Here is a 14,991-nt window from a genome sequence, read left to right on the forward strand (position 1 = left end):
GCTTATGTCTGTGTGTGATTGCGTCACCTACCAGCCCTACTGCTGCCTTCCCCCGTGCACGCTACACTCTCCCCTACGAGCCTCGTCCTCCCCGGACTTGCTAACCAGGCTACAGTCCGACGAGTGCGTACCGGGGTACCTGCGTCCACTTCCGACACCAATGTAGCGATCTTGGTTCCCGCAGGCAGGCGCATCACACAGGGCGAGGCAATCCACACACAGGTGGAGGATGGGCGTGAACCCGGGACCTCTCGCACTGAACGCACTAAAGCATAGCGCCGATACCACTGTACAAAAGAGCCGGCTCCCTTGCAAGGAGCTTATGTCTTCTGTGTGTGATTGCGTCACCTACAAGCCCTACTGCTGCCTTCCCCCGTGCACGCTACAATATCAAAAACTGAATTAAACACATATGAATAATAGTATTGGAAACACAAAAAAGGATGAATGTACAGCCAATTCTCATTGAAACAAACTCTGATTAGCCCAATTTCCTGATAGTACAAATTTTCTTCAAGGTCCCGGCCACATTTAGCAGTCGTTTATTGTAAATGACTTCTTATAATACAAATTCACTACACATGAATTTCCTGTTAGTGTGAATTATTTTGGAGCCCTCCCAGAGAAGAAAAATGTGAACAAAACAAAACACCCTCGTTTGAACAGCTGAGTGCAAAGGATATTGGGAAATGTATTAACTTGCTTCCAGATTAGCGCTTCTGTACTATATGTTAGTGCTGTTTGGGGACTACAGATCCTATGATGTATTTCGAGTTGCCATAGTGCTCACGCATAAACATGCACTATCCTTGCAGACAAACGTGGAGGTATTTAAAGCACTCAATAATGCACCACCATACACTGTCAACCATTCTGAAAAACCGGGAGACAATAATACAGTGATATTAACAGCACATTGTGGATGCAAGTCGTTTGCATTTCCGATTTGCTCAATAAACTGATGTTGTGGGTGCCTTTAGTGGTTGAAAAATGCCCTTGATCAGAATGGGTCTTGCAGATTTCAAGTTGTAATGTATACTTTTTAAAAGTTCACTTACAACCGTATTTTCAATAAAATGCATAGTACTTTGAAATGATTATTACGGTTCATTGTTCTGTAATTGAAATTTGATTTCAGTGTTACTGTAACTTCAGTACGAATTACTGATAATACATTTATTTTGCTGGTCCCTTGAAATTCGTATTAACGAGAATTGACTGTAATTTGCAGATATTTACTCTAATAAAACACCAACTCTGCAAGCTAATTCAGTCCACAGTAATATTAATTCCATAAACTACATTAACTTAATTAATACTGTTTAATTAAAAATTAGAAAGGAACTAAAGAAGTCATATAAAAATTAACACTTTGAAAGGAACATCATATTTTTTGTTATTTGAAATTCACGTAAATTTGTATTGAAGCAAAACCTTTGTATAATGCATCTGATCTGCATTATCTTTTGAGAATGTACAAAGCATAAAACAAGCAAGAGCTTACAACACTGTCCAGTTTCTCTTCATACAAAATAACATTAGGCTGGCATGACTCATGTTTATGAAAACTCATCAAGTTTAGAGTCAGTAGAAGTAATTCTTATTAATCCAGATTGGGGTCAGGGAGCTCTATTCACATGGTGCACCTGTCATCTTCAGCTGTTGTAATTTCTTCCAAAAGAGTTTAATTGGTATGCTTCGAAAGTAGCAAGTACGCTTAACTTGAGCTACACACTATCCTTCAAGCCATCCATCGACTGATTAACTGGCATTGAAGTCTAGAAATAAAACAGACCACACTGTTAAGAAAAAAGACAGACGTGGTCAATCTGAACTAAAAATGATTTATAAAGCATTGCCCTTTGCACATGCTTCTTTTTTTAAATACTCCACTAACGGCATACTTCAGTGACAGATGCAAACGTGCACATCTGAACGTATATTTCACAGAAAAGAACACAATCTTACCACCCAATCCTAACTATTATTAAATGTATATAAGACCTTTGCCTAAACTATTGTTTTAACCAAGAGAGGCAACAGCAGAACATGAGACACCTCATGTTTTACAAAGTGTACATGGTTTCAATTTTTTTTTTTTTACATTGTATCAACCCTAGAAAATATTACCAGTACAACAAAAACATCAGTGGAAAAAATACCTTTCTTTTGTTTGTGTTTTACTTGATCTAGAAGAGCTTTGAGATGTAATTTACAACTACATATCGATAATGACACCAGTAGGTATTTATAAATGACAAGACCTTTTATAGAGGGAGGAAGATTGTGTCCCTACAGGTAAAATGACATTTGGTGAATGTAAGAATTGCTTTCTGTTGAAGGAGAATAAGCAGAAAGCTAAATACAAGAACATTGAATGATATTTCAGTGTAAAAACGTAATTGTGACATAGAACAGCTTCATATTGTCAGGTGCTATTAGTGTGGGAAGAGATTACAAAAGAGTAAGGCAGGGTGGGGAAGTTCCACACATTATCCCTTAGAATCTCTATGCACAGCCACTAGACGTCACTGTGGGAACTGGGCCTCCTTTTCTCATTTCAGATATGTAGGGAAATTTAATCACACCCTGCATTAAAATAGACTTTAAAACACACCAGTATATCCCCATTTGATTAATTCCTTAACTGATTTGCAATAATAATAATAATAATAATAATAATAATAATAATAATAATAATAATAATAATAATAATAATAATAATGTTGTTGTTAAGATGGCACTTATATATGCAAAGTATGAATTGTTAGTTAAGCATTTTTAATCCCCTTGTTTGTAGGCAAAATCCCAATAAAGCCAAATCCTTAAATCTTTTTTGCACAGCAGTCCTGCAAATAAACAAGGCACTGTCCAGGCCATGATGCTATTCGGTAATCATTGGTTCTCTAACACTGCTAAGGTGCGTACACAAACCGTTGTCAAAGTAAGTGTCTTTACTAATAGCATCGTATTGCTAGCAGATAAAACACCAACACCAGAATTAACGTATTGCTTTAATGGGCTTAGCCATAGGTAAATTCTGAAAGTTATGAGATCTCCATGACATTGTGTCCTTAAAAAATGGTCGTTCAAATGCAACCAGTGAGAAGATTAAAGTCCTTGCTGCAGATTAAGTACAAATTATCTGTCCTACTGTTTCAGCACCATTTGTTCATTTATCACACAACGTCTAGTATTTCTGGTCAGTGTCAATATGCTCAGCATCCTTGCAGTTAACAGATGTCTTCTCTTGTCGAATGAATTACTTTATGTTTCACGCACTGGTAGCCACAGATGTGTCACTATAGCAACATCATTAATTTCAGATGTTACCGGAAACATGCTCTCCAATCAAACCTAATTATACCATATTGCTTTCTTGTCCAACAATAAGGAAACTATAATGTAATTATTGGGACACTTCATTTTCTATTCTGTCGTGGCAAATGCGAGAGTCGCAGTGATGGACGCTTCTTGTCAAAATGTGTATTGATGAAGAACAAACCCAATTTGCAGTCATAAGGCAACTGCCTTCCAATTATGTTAGTGCCACAGCATTCCTCAGACCCAACACCTTTAATTCCTTTCTGTTTTCTGGGAGAGCAGGCTATCACATTTGACAAACAGGTAATAACAGGCTATTCAATGCTTCCTTTTTCTTTATGTACCACCGCAGCAAACAGCTACATTAGGCCCACTTGGACTGAGAGCTTTTCTAGTTGGGTTTCCCTGTTACTTTCTTCTCCATGTTTGCTCTTGAACATTTTTGTATAGGGCATTACTTCTCAAAAAGGCACATATCAAAGATGAGAGCCACTTGTGAGTCCATTCTGATTGAATGGCAGCTGATGCACCTCCCAAGGGATTGTTGTCGATCTTGGCAGCTCCTTTTTATTGAATGACTAAGAAGTGACAAGATGCTTCCAAACAGAACTATACTAGAATATCAACGTAACATAAACCTCACACAGGTTATTCAAGGGGAGGCTAGACAAGGGCTGAACACAATATGAAAGCAATGTGTGGGAGTTCAGAACCAGTTGGCTTGAAAGCCCTGGGTAGTGATAACTGCTAAACTGACAGTTCTGTGCCTCCCAGCCAGTTAGGATTGTATTCAACTGTCATATATTTTGGAATTTACCATACTGTATTACTTTGAGGGTAGAGGGTATGACTGGGATAGAGAAATCATCATTGTTGGTTCTATTTTTTTTCTAAAAATGAGAGAAGACATATCCACATAGTGACGAGTTATGATATTCCTTAAATCCTAGCTTATGATACCAATGTTAAAATAGATTGTTTTATACACTGAAAGTTGGCAGATATTAATGTTAAGCTGCAGCTGTAAATTTACAGTACTGTAGCCACATTATTGCAGTACCATGTACAGTACTGTATTATGTTGGAGACATACAAGTGCTTGCAACACTAGTGTATATTGTGCTGGGGTTTTCCTAATTTTAAAATTATATATATATATATATATATATATATATATATATATATATATATATATATATATATATATATTTTATATCAAATACAAAATAGGCTTTACTAAACATTTCTGTCATTAAAACTCTTTCACCGATTTTATTTTTCATAATTTTATGTACTGCAGAATGTTACACTGCAGCTGATACAGTCAAGTTCATTTAAGTGTAAAAATCCTGAGTTAGGCAAATTGTGAAGCTCTGATGTGATATCAACATGCAATGCACTCTGAGTCTTGAAAAGATAAGTCTTTTCCATATCTTGTCATTGATGATGTTGACCTGTATTCAGGCTTCCTACCTGTTTTATCAGTTGGTAAATAAACCAATCGTCTTCTGGAATGGTGCTGGTTCATACCACAGTGCCAGGAATGTTTTCATCTTTCATGATCATCTGTCTGTAAACTGCTTTCCCCATGTCCAGGTTTACACGTAAACTAAACAGAATAAAAAAAACTTTTTAAATCTGAAGCATCAGATAAACTGAGACAATCAAACTTTATGCAGAAATAATATGCAGAATAATGCATACTTGTTTTAAAGATACAAATTACCAAAACTACCACTATAAACAAGATGCATAAAACACCTCAAATGTTAAGCTTATGTATATCACAAGGACAATGTTTCCTTAAGCTATGGTATTGATTTATGTAAGTTAAATTGCTTTTTGCAACACCTTTAAACTTAAGGGAAAATGTAAGGGGAATTTTAACTTCAGGTTTTTTATGCAGCTTGCCACAGGCCTTTCTTTTTAAAATGAATTGACCCAGGAGTCAAAATAAAAAAAAGCTGGTACTTTTTTATTTTATTTGATATAGTAACATAGCAGTGTGCTAGAGCTAGAAGCCGATTGGCTCTGATGGTGGTGTATCGTTTTTATTTTCTAATCACAGTTACAAACTCCTGTCTTGTACATAGTCTTGCAGTATCTTTTTTAACATAAGCAAGATTTGTTTTTTGCACATGCTCAGCATGGACATAAGGCTGGGATTTTACTTGAATACACCATAAGGGTATGGGATTCAGATGAAACAGTTGCCTGGGTTGATCTGCGTTTCTACAAACTTATGCAAGGGTGTCCGTTTGGTTTAGTTACACAACATAACCATAATTATGTTATTTTGGGAATACGGAGAACACAGGAGACAGTGACAGTAAGTGGTTAGATTATTAATGAACTTCACAGTGTTCTGAAAAGCTTTAAAGTTGTAAATCTATGTTAGTAAGGAAATGTTTAAACATTTTATGTAAATGATTGTTTAACTGTGGTATGTTTGTTAAAAAAAAAAGTCAACTGTTGCTTTTTTTAAAACTTGTGCTTTTGTTCATTTACATTAATTTTCAGATTCTGTATTATACAACTTGGTAACCAAAGACAATACATGATAATGTCACTGACTGAAAACCAATACAAAGACCAAAGTGACATCTTCATATAATACACAATTATGCTTTCATTTTTAAAACTTAGATTTCATTTTCTGTAGAAATATTTTACATATTGGAAGCACCTTTTACAATGTATTCAATAGTAAACTGAAGCATAAGGTTTTGATCTTTTTGTTTTTTTGATGACTTGTTTATTATTAGTCTTCACAAATCACAGAAATTACATTCTTATAACTATATATTTCTGGTTCTACCAAGACTGGTAGTATGATGATTAAAAACTAAAAGAAAAAATACAAGTGTCTTTTCCCTGCAGTTTGATCCTTTAAGTATCAGCAGATTTTCTTTGGCTTCTCCTCGAGTTTCCTGATAAGATCAATTTCCTTCACAGTGAGAACCGGGTATAAATTTCAAAAAAGTCACAATCAGTGAAATTAGACAGCAGTGTGTTCTCCCCCACCCGTGTATGTGTGTGTGTGTGCGTGCGCATGCTCATGTGTCCAAATCTATACCTGATAGGAATGACGTAAGAAACAGCAGGATAAACCAGAACAGGTTGCGAAACCAAGGCCTTACGAGTCCCTCCAGAGCCAACATCACCACAGAGAGAACCACCATTGCTGTAAAAAGAGCTTTTGTCAAGCTGTTCAGCTCCAAATCCAATAACCCCATCTGAAATCACAAGGAAGTAATCACAAGGTTACTGAAAATTATGCATCAGGCAGGTGCAAAAACTCTAGAACAGATCCAAATGATCTATACCTTTGCACAGGTATATATTTTTTGAATCTGTACAAAAAAAGGATTTAAGGAGTGAGTAACAAAATTAGGGCATGTAACCGATTAGATTTAGTTTGGTTCTGTGTCTCAAGTTCATACATACCAAACCTGTGCATATACAGTACAGTTAAAAAAAAATAAAAACATGTGTAAGAACATTAGTATATACTTTTAAAATTATCAGGGGAAATATAATATACAAAAAATACATAAAAAAAAGCTCAAAGCAAACAGGTATTATATTAAGGTGGAAAGTAACCAAAATAAATTTTGACAACAAATTATTACCAAGTAAAATTAGACACCCCCTTCCATTACTTTGAATCTCAACCCTGAGTCAGTCATATACGGTAAGTAAACTGGGGAACATATATTTCATAGTGAAACTAATTTACGCTTATGGGAAATAGCCATGATCAGACAAGGAGGCTACAGATGTACAGTAATCAAGAAACCACTTTTTAACAGCTGATCTCAGAGCTCACATGACATTGGGAAAACCTGAAACCAAGTGATTCAAATGAGAAATTGACTACCTCCCCACACATGTGATGAGAAGTAACAATGCAATCTACCTGACAGCTATCATTCGTTTGGTACACATTTACAATACTAGCCATACTTCTGTGTGAAATACTGTACACAACTGCACATACTAAAAACAAAGCAAAGACTGAGTAATTTATACAGTATACTTTTCCTGTGTGTTCCTGATTATTATTTATTAGTATTAATGAATATTTGCATTTTTTAATATAGTCACCAGTATATTTTTGTGGGAAAGTCTCTGAGCATGCCCGAGCAAGGTGTAATTTAAGAATGAGGCCAGAATAAAAATTACCACTCAAAACCAACTTTCTGTGTTACATGCAAACGCAGCTGGCTAATTAAAAAAAATTAGCAACAAATGAATCCATGTGCAGTGTTACAATGAACACTGTTACATTTGTAGCTTTCTCACAGAATCACCGTCTCCCAGGGATTTGAGCCAGAAATGTTGTTGTCCAAAAAATCTCTTACATTTTCATACCTCTTAGCACTAGCAATAGCATATACTCATTGGTACCCTTTTCTTCTTTTGGATATTTGCTAGCATTTTTATTTTGATTTGCAAAAAAACAAGACTACTTTCTGCTGCTTCCTGGAGCCAAATCACTTCCTGTGCTGTAGCTCAGTTTCAATTCAACAAGGCCACATAACCTTCCACACAACTGACTAGATAGAAGGAAGAAGCACTTACATTTTTTTTTATGTAGTAATGCATATAACAACCAAACAAATAACCAACATATCTTCAACAGATTAGATGGGTGACCAGTAGTAAAACTGTATTGCTGGAGGTATACGGCACACAAGAAAAGTCTGTAATGTCGGTACATCAAATGATAGTAAGAAAATAGATTTTTTAAAAACTAGTTAGCACTCCATTAAGCCATTCAAGTATCCCACTTGTCAATATTGCAATTGTTATTTTATTTACTTTTCAATGAAAAAAAAAAAAAAGTTTTGGGTATACTCCAAACAACCCTCCCCAATTAACAATGTCCATCTTTCTCTTCATTGCAATTTGATTGTTCAAATGCGGTAGATATTTTAGACTGTGAGTGTGTATGTGTGTAACCATAAAACCATTTTGTTAAAACCCTGCATAGTAAAAGCATTCAGATACTTCCTTTCAGTGACCTAACTTTTATTTTTCAAGTGCATCCCTTAGCTAAGAAACCTGTGGGAAAATTATGTCAAAAAGGATCCCCTTAAAAAAAAAAAAAAATCCATCACAGTGGGTCTTTTATCTGGACTGCACTTGCAAAAAAAACAGTAAAACATAACATTTCCCTAAATAAAGAAACAGTTTGAAAAGAAGACGATATTTAAATAGTTGAGCAAAAAATGCCTACATTCTTGGGCCTGGGCTGCCCCTTCCCTTGAGAACTGGGTGACTGAGGGACCACAGCCGGCTGATTTATCAGCTGCATTTGAAAAAGCTGCACAACGGCGACAAATATCTTGCAATTTCCATCGCTTCAAGTACTACATGGGTTTATGCTTGAATTATTGAGAAAAATAGGTTTTTGGATTAAAATAAAGAAAAATTAAGCCAAAGACGCAGAGCATGTTTTAAAGCCCAGATCTTTTTGCGTTGACAAAGGCAGTCTAAGTTTCAGGCCTCACTGAGGATCAGATGAAGTCATTATTCATTCAGTCAGGAAAAAAAGACTCAATTACCTCAACCTAAAGATGCTATCAATGAATGCAAAGTGCATATTTTACTCTATTCATCCAAATCCCATTAAAAGTGAAAGGAATGATTTAATCTGGCCTTCTAGAGTTGGTCTTTTTTTTGTAATAAAATAAAGAATCACTGTCTCGCAATATGCATAACCACTAACTCAAACTGTTCCTCTGCATCGTACCATGGAATAACTGTGAAATTCTAGACAAAATATTCAGGAACAGCTTACTAGGGTTTTACTTGACAATGTCAATGGCACAAGGGTAAAATAATCAGTCAAATGTATTCATCTGTTATTGTCTGCCTTTCAGTGAATGGTCAGGGGCCTTATAAGTACCTTATGCCCTTGTGCATCACAGCCTTCCAACTACTGCACTCATCAATTAGGAGACTTTATTTTTTTTAATTACTGCATATGATATCTGTGACAAATCAGGAAATCCTTTGCAAAAAAATCTATGTCTTGTACAATTGCAATTTACAGGCAATATACAAAATATATTTCTTGTAACGTAATAGAAACTGAATAAAATGTGAACGTCCAAAGAATGTTACTTTGCACATAGCATTTGAGCAGTAGTTAAGTACAGCAGTTATTTAAGGCACTGTACATTGACACAAAAAGTTCAGCTTTATTGGAGGTCAGTTCCAAGCATTATATATATATATAGGGATAACTACTGCAATAAAGAAGCCTGCAGTACAAAATACAAATTCTCAAATAAATTGTTTTAACAAAAAAATGCATCAACACATTTTATACAAAAATCAAAGCAAGGCCTACTTGTATTTAAGATGGGCTTATATGGGCTCCTGAGTGGAGTGCAGGATGTGCCTTATAGCCTGGAGATCGCAAGTTCGAATCCAGGCTATGTCATTGCCGACCGTGACTGGGGGTTCCTAGGGGGCGGCGCACAATTGGTCGAGCGCTGCCCGGATAGGGAGGGATTAGGTCAGCAGGGCAATCCACGGTTCACCGCACACCAGTGACCCCTGTGGCTGATAGGACGCCTGCGGGTCTGCAGTGGAGCCATTCAGATCTGTGTTGGCACTATAGGTCTGGTGGCTTCGCTGTGGATCCGCAGTGTGAAAAATGAAGGATTGTCAGGAACACGTTTCGGAGGACGCGTGTTTCAGCCTCTGTTTCCTGAGTCGCCGGGGGACTGCAGCGGTGAACCGGGATAAAAACAATAATTGGGCATTCGAAATTGGAGTGGAAACTGGGTAAAAACCATTGTCGATGACTAAATTAAAAAAAAAAAAAAAAAAAAAAAAGATGCTACAACACTGATTATATGACCTTACACACATTCAAAATCTGATCTTACATGTAGATAAAACAATTTTGTTCCATTAAAAATATTTTAGAAACTTAAGAGTATCTAGGTAAAGTTATCTTGTGAAATAAATGCATAGTAATTTGCCTAATAATGGTGACAAATCAAAAAAATGTTTATTTCACTGAAAGCTATTTAATTGTTAACATTTAAAGAACTCAAAATTGGCCAATTTATCTTCAGGCATACATACACGCATTATGCAAAAGAAAAGGTCTAACTATCTTTGAACATGGTGCTGAAAACAGCATATTCACATTGCAATGCAACTCTAACACCACTGAATTATCCCTGCAGTAGCCTGTTATTTTTTGTGATAATTTTTTTGTCAACGGAAAGCTTTTTTGTTATAAAATAATGTTTTAAAAGGATGGTCTTTTCATAAAAATCCTAGAAAAAAACTATATGTTCTACAATGTATCTTTTTCTTACTCTATTATCATTACAAACTGCACAGTATCTACATTTTATATTCTACATCTCATGTACATCCCTGTTATCACTTGACAGACAAACAAAAAATAAAAAATATTTTGTTAAATGTTATTTTTATTCAATAATGGTATGTTTTTATTTGAAGGTTTCTGTATTGTAAGCCATGTTTTTAAATGAACACCTTTTCAGGCAACGCTCTCGGGCGGTTGCATGTTTTCCTATTTAAAAACCACTTAAAAAGATACTCCACATCTGACCTGATGTGCACACAATCATAACAAATCCACTTGAAAACGACTGCAGGTGCACATGAAGCCTGACAGCCACAAATTCATTTTGGAAATCAAGCACATTGTTTTTTTTTTTTTACTCCAGTGCTCTGATCCTGTGTCCCTATAACTTACCATTAAAGGCTCAATATTGATGGAAATTAACAAAGTTCAGGAAAGACTGAAAACCAAGATCACAGCAATTTCAGCTTACATGAGGGAATTGTGTGTGTGTGTGTATGTGTATATATGTATATATATATATATATATATATACATATATATATATATATATATATATATATATATATATATATATATATATATATATATATATATATATAGATATATATATATACACACACACACACACACACACACACACAGACATTATAATAATTTAGATAAAGCTAGTTCGAACATAATCAAACACATGAAATGTATATTAGGGTTTTACAAATTGTAAATGTGTACACTAACAGCAATAAACAATATTGTGCAGTTAACACTTTGAGACCTATTGATTGAAAAATATATGTTACTTTCATTTTAAATTAAAAACTACTTTAGTAGCGGCGACGGTTCTAGTGTTAAGTCACAGAATCGGTGTTCAGCCATTTTGTTCAAGGTGACTACATATTAAAGGGTATGGCTCTATAAAAAAAGTTCCTTTAGTTTAGAATAGACTGATGTAGAACTAATTAACTTAAACAGATTTTTTTTATTTATTTTTATTTATAACATTTATTTTTCAATAAATGTTTTTTTATATAGTTCTGTAGGTCGTATGTCTGTAACCTTGGATGTTTGCATTTTAAAACAAATTCTGTTAGGGAGATGTTTGTCAAGGAGCTATAATGGATATAAAGTCCACTAAATAGAACATTATTGAGCTGTTTATTGCAAATACTGCAGTCAGATCTACCTCCCCATCTGTGTCGTCTTAACATGACTGTCAAATAAATTGAAATAAAAACAAGTGCGTTATATTAAGTAATTCATGTCAAGAGTACAGTGGAGTTAAGACACCTATTTAAATAAGTAACATCGCTAAGATAAGATAAATCCATGTCATGCTAAAAATATACATTATCTCTCCTTTATTTGCAGCAATGCTGGTAATGCTACATTGTACTTAAAACAAGTTGAAAATTTAAGGGTAACTATTATGTCAAACAACTGCATTCCATCATGGTACTGAAAAGGTTAATGATCTCTTAAACTTTAGAAGTCCATCCTGCTTAAATTGCTATTAATATTTCTTTCTACATAGGAAGCTATCAGTTGTAAATGCTGTTTTTTCACTAGACCACCCAGGCGTTTAGAATAATTACTTCAATAACGTGAGCTATCCGATGACTGAAGCAACATCAACATGTAGAGACATTCAAACAGTAACATCTTTAAATCACAGCTCAAATATTAAGGTTTGGATTTCATCTGGTTAGCTGTGTGCCGTTTCTTTTTGTAATTGAATATCTATGTTCACATATTCCCCGAACAACATTAACTCAGTTTCCATTCAATAAGTTCCACACCTGCAGTCTACTTACTAAAGATAATAGTGTGTTGATCTAAAGCTTTTGTTTTAAATTGAACCAGACATATTACACTTTACCACTACCTGTCTTTCAATTACCATTATAATGATCATCAATAATTTCAAAATCATCATTCAAAATGTGTAAGAACAACTTAGAAGAAACTAAAAAGTCAAGTTGGCAAATGTTTCGGCTATTGCATTCACTAACTTTAAAATGAATAAGATGCAAATTAGGTTATACAAAGTCTGGTTTCTAAATTTGGGTTTTTAAAATACATTTCCAAATGCTGAGCATTCCCTTTTTAGACAGTAAGGTTTGATAAAGCGGGTTAACCATACCCCAAGGTGCTATAAGAGGCACAAAGCATAGCTGACTGATTGTTCCCCACAAAGGGGATGGTTACTGAACTGCAACCACCCTTCCTTGCCTTATTGCTATTATACGATACAGTATAAATAATTACAGTTAACAATTTTTTATTTAGGTATTGATTGTTAAATACTGTATGTGTACTAGCTCCCAAGAGTAAGCATATTCCTTTAAAAAGTATCTTAGACAATCAAACAATTGTTAACTACTGTAGTAACAATACAATTGCCAAATGACTGATTTTTCTCGGATTCAAATACAGTAATCTGGCAGTGACAGCAAAGTGAAGCTAATCTCCCCGTGGACAGAAGCAAGTACAGCAATGGCATAAAGACTAGGCATTCACATAGCATGAAATACCACCCACAAATTCTGCTGAACCATTTGCCAAGTCTGTCAAAATTGGTACCATTTTCTCTGTTTGATTTAATCTCATTTGTTCAATTAGGATACACTTAATTTGGGACAGCCTTGAAAACAAGGATGCAAAATCCAAATGGTATACCACAAATTTAAGTTTTGAATCAAACATATAAATTAGCTAGACTCAGAATAGGCAAAAAACAACAACAACAACAACAAAAAACATATTCAGAAATGTAACATAAGAAGAAAAGTGATCATTAAAAAAAGTAAAACAATAAATAATTAAATGAGTCATTAACTAATTTAAATAATTAAATGAGTCAAGTCTTTACCAATTAAACTATTACGTTCCTTTACATTTAATTAGGTATTTTCGATCTTCCTTGTATGTGAACACAGGAAAATAAATCTATTTTAAAAGAAAGCTTTTTGTTTTACATTACAGACTTTTTGTTTAGATTTTTGATTGATTTTAAGAGCCATTTCAAACTTAATGATTGTAAGAAATCCAGAGAGACACAGACTTGTGGGAAAAGGTGGCAAGATTGACAGATAAAGTAAAAAGGTCTGTATTAATCTCCAAATAAAGAAAAGCATGGCACAGTATTTCACAATGATTATACTCTAAAGTACTAATTACAACGCATCAGAAACTAGAGCAAGTTGACACTCTACAATAAAGCAAATAATTTCCAGTTGGAGGGGCAGAAAATGTTAATATGAGGCGTTCAAGACTACAAGAATCTCTGCAAAAGGAAGTAGCTAATAAGGTTTAATGATGCATGTCAGGAAGCCACAGTATGTAGGGAAACACAGCTGGCTTCATTTTGTAAACTATTTGATATACACATCTTTCCAGTTCACAATTATCAGCTGTGCTCGTGCCACTGGGGACAGCTTAGCCTTCAAATCAGGATATTCCTCTCATTCTCAAAATTACAAGCAAAATACATTAATATAATACAGGGCTGTAGGCTTGTGCCTTAACTGAGGCTTATCATGTTAAAAAGAGGAAACCAGGAGGTTTCTTGGTTCAGTGAACTCTTCTAAAGAGGAGTTTCAACTGTAACAATAAATCTAGATTATAAAAAGGAGGTAGGACAAAACTCTCATGTGTGTAAAGTAAATACACATAAATGTATCCATTTGTATATAGAACCAATCTATACAGCTAGCTGATGTTACTAAACATTTAGTATAATAAAGCACATCAAATGTTCAAGATCATTTGCTTGCACGGCTAACATTTTGCCACAAAAACATACACAAGTCTATCGGTTGGTCAATTTTATTTATTCAAGGTGTTTACTTGGAAGACCCCACAGCAACAGATGTATCATTTCTAGGGATGTCCTAATTGCACAAACAAAAATGGTTATTATTAAATCCTAGAACTGGTTTATGGTTGAACTTCAGACACATCTGTTGCTCCTCCAGTATGTGAGAGACACATCAGGTGCATGCAGCGGGTGTGCAAGTTGTTTCACTGAGATCTTTTGGCTTGGACACGTGAAAAATACTACAGCAACAGATCTGCCTTAGGGTCAGACAAACAAGTACAGTACATCAAACAGCCTGGTGCTGAGGGCTTCATCACTGTAACTGGCAAAGCACTGGTCGGAAGGGGATGCAGATTTAATTTTGTGGGGGAAGGGGAAGTTTAATTTTGTAATTATGCAGCAGACTCAGTGTCATACACATTTTGAACCATCTTATTCAACAATTTATGAAGCACTACAGTACCTGGTTTTGCTTTTGATTCCAATCCAT

The 14,991-nt window shown here is 34.9% G+C and overlaps 1 pseudogene; it reads right to left on the minus strand.

The window, feature by feature from the left end:
• The window catches only part of LOC117400006 (probable phospholipid-transporting ATPase IIB), a 151,784-nt pseudogene that overhangs the window by 41,954 nt on the left and 94,839 nt on the right, over positions 1-14,991 (minus strand).

This window comes from Acipenser ruthenus, chromosome 4, assembly GCF_902713425.1.
Source record: "Acipenser ruthenus chromosome 4, fAciRut3.2 maternal haplotype, whole genome shotgun sequence".
Taxonomy (NCBI): Eukaryota; Metazoa; Chordata; class Actinopteri; order Acipenseriformes; family Acipenseridae; genus Acipenser; species Acipenser ruthenus.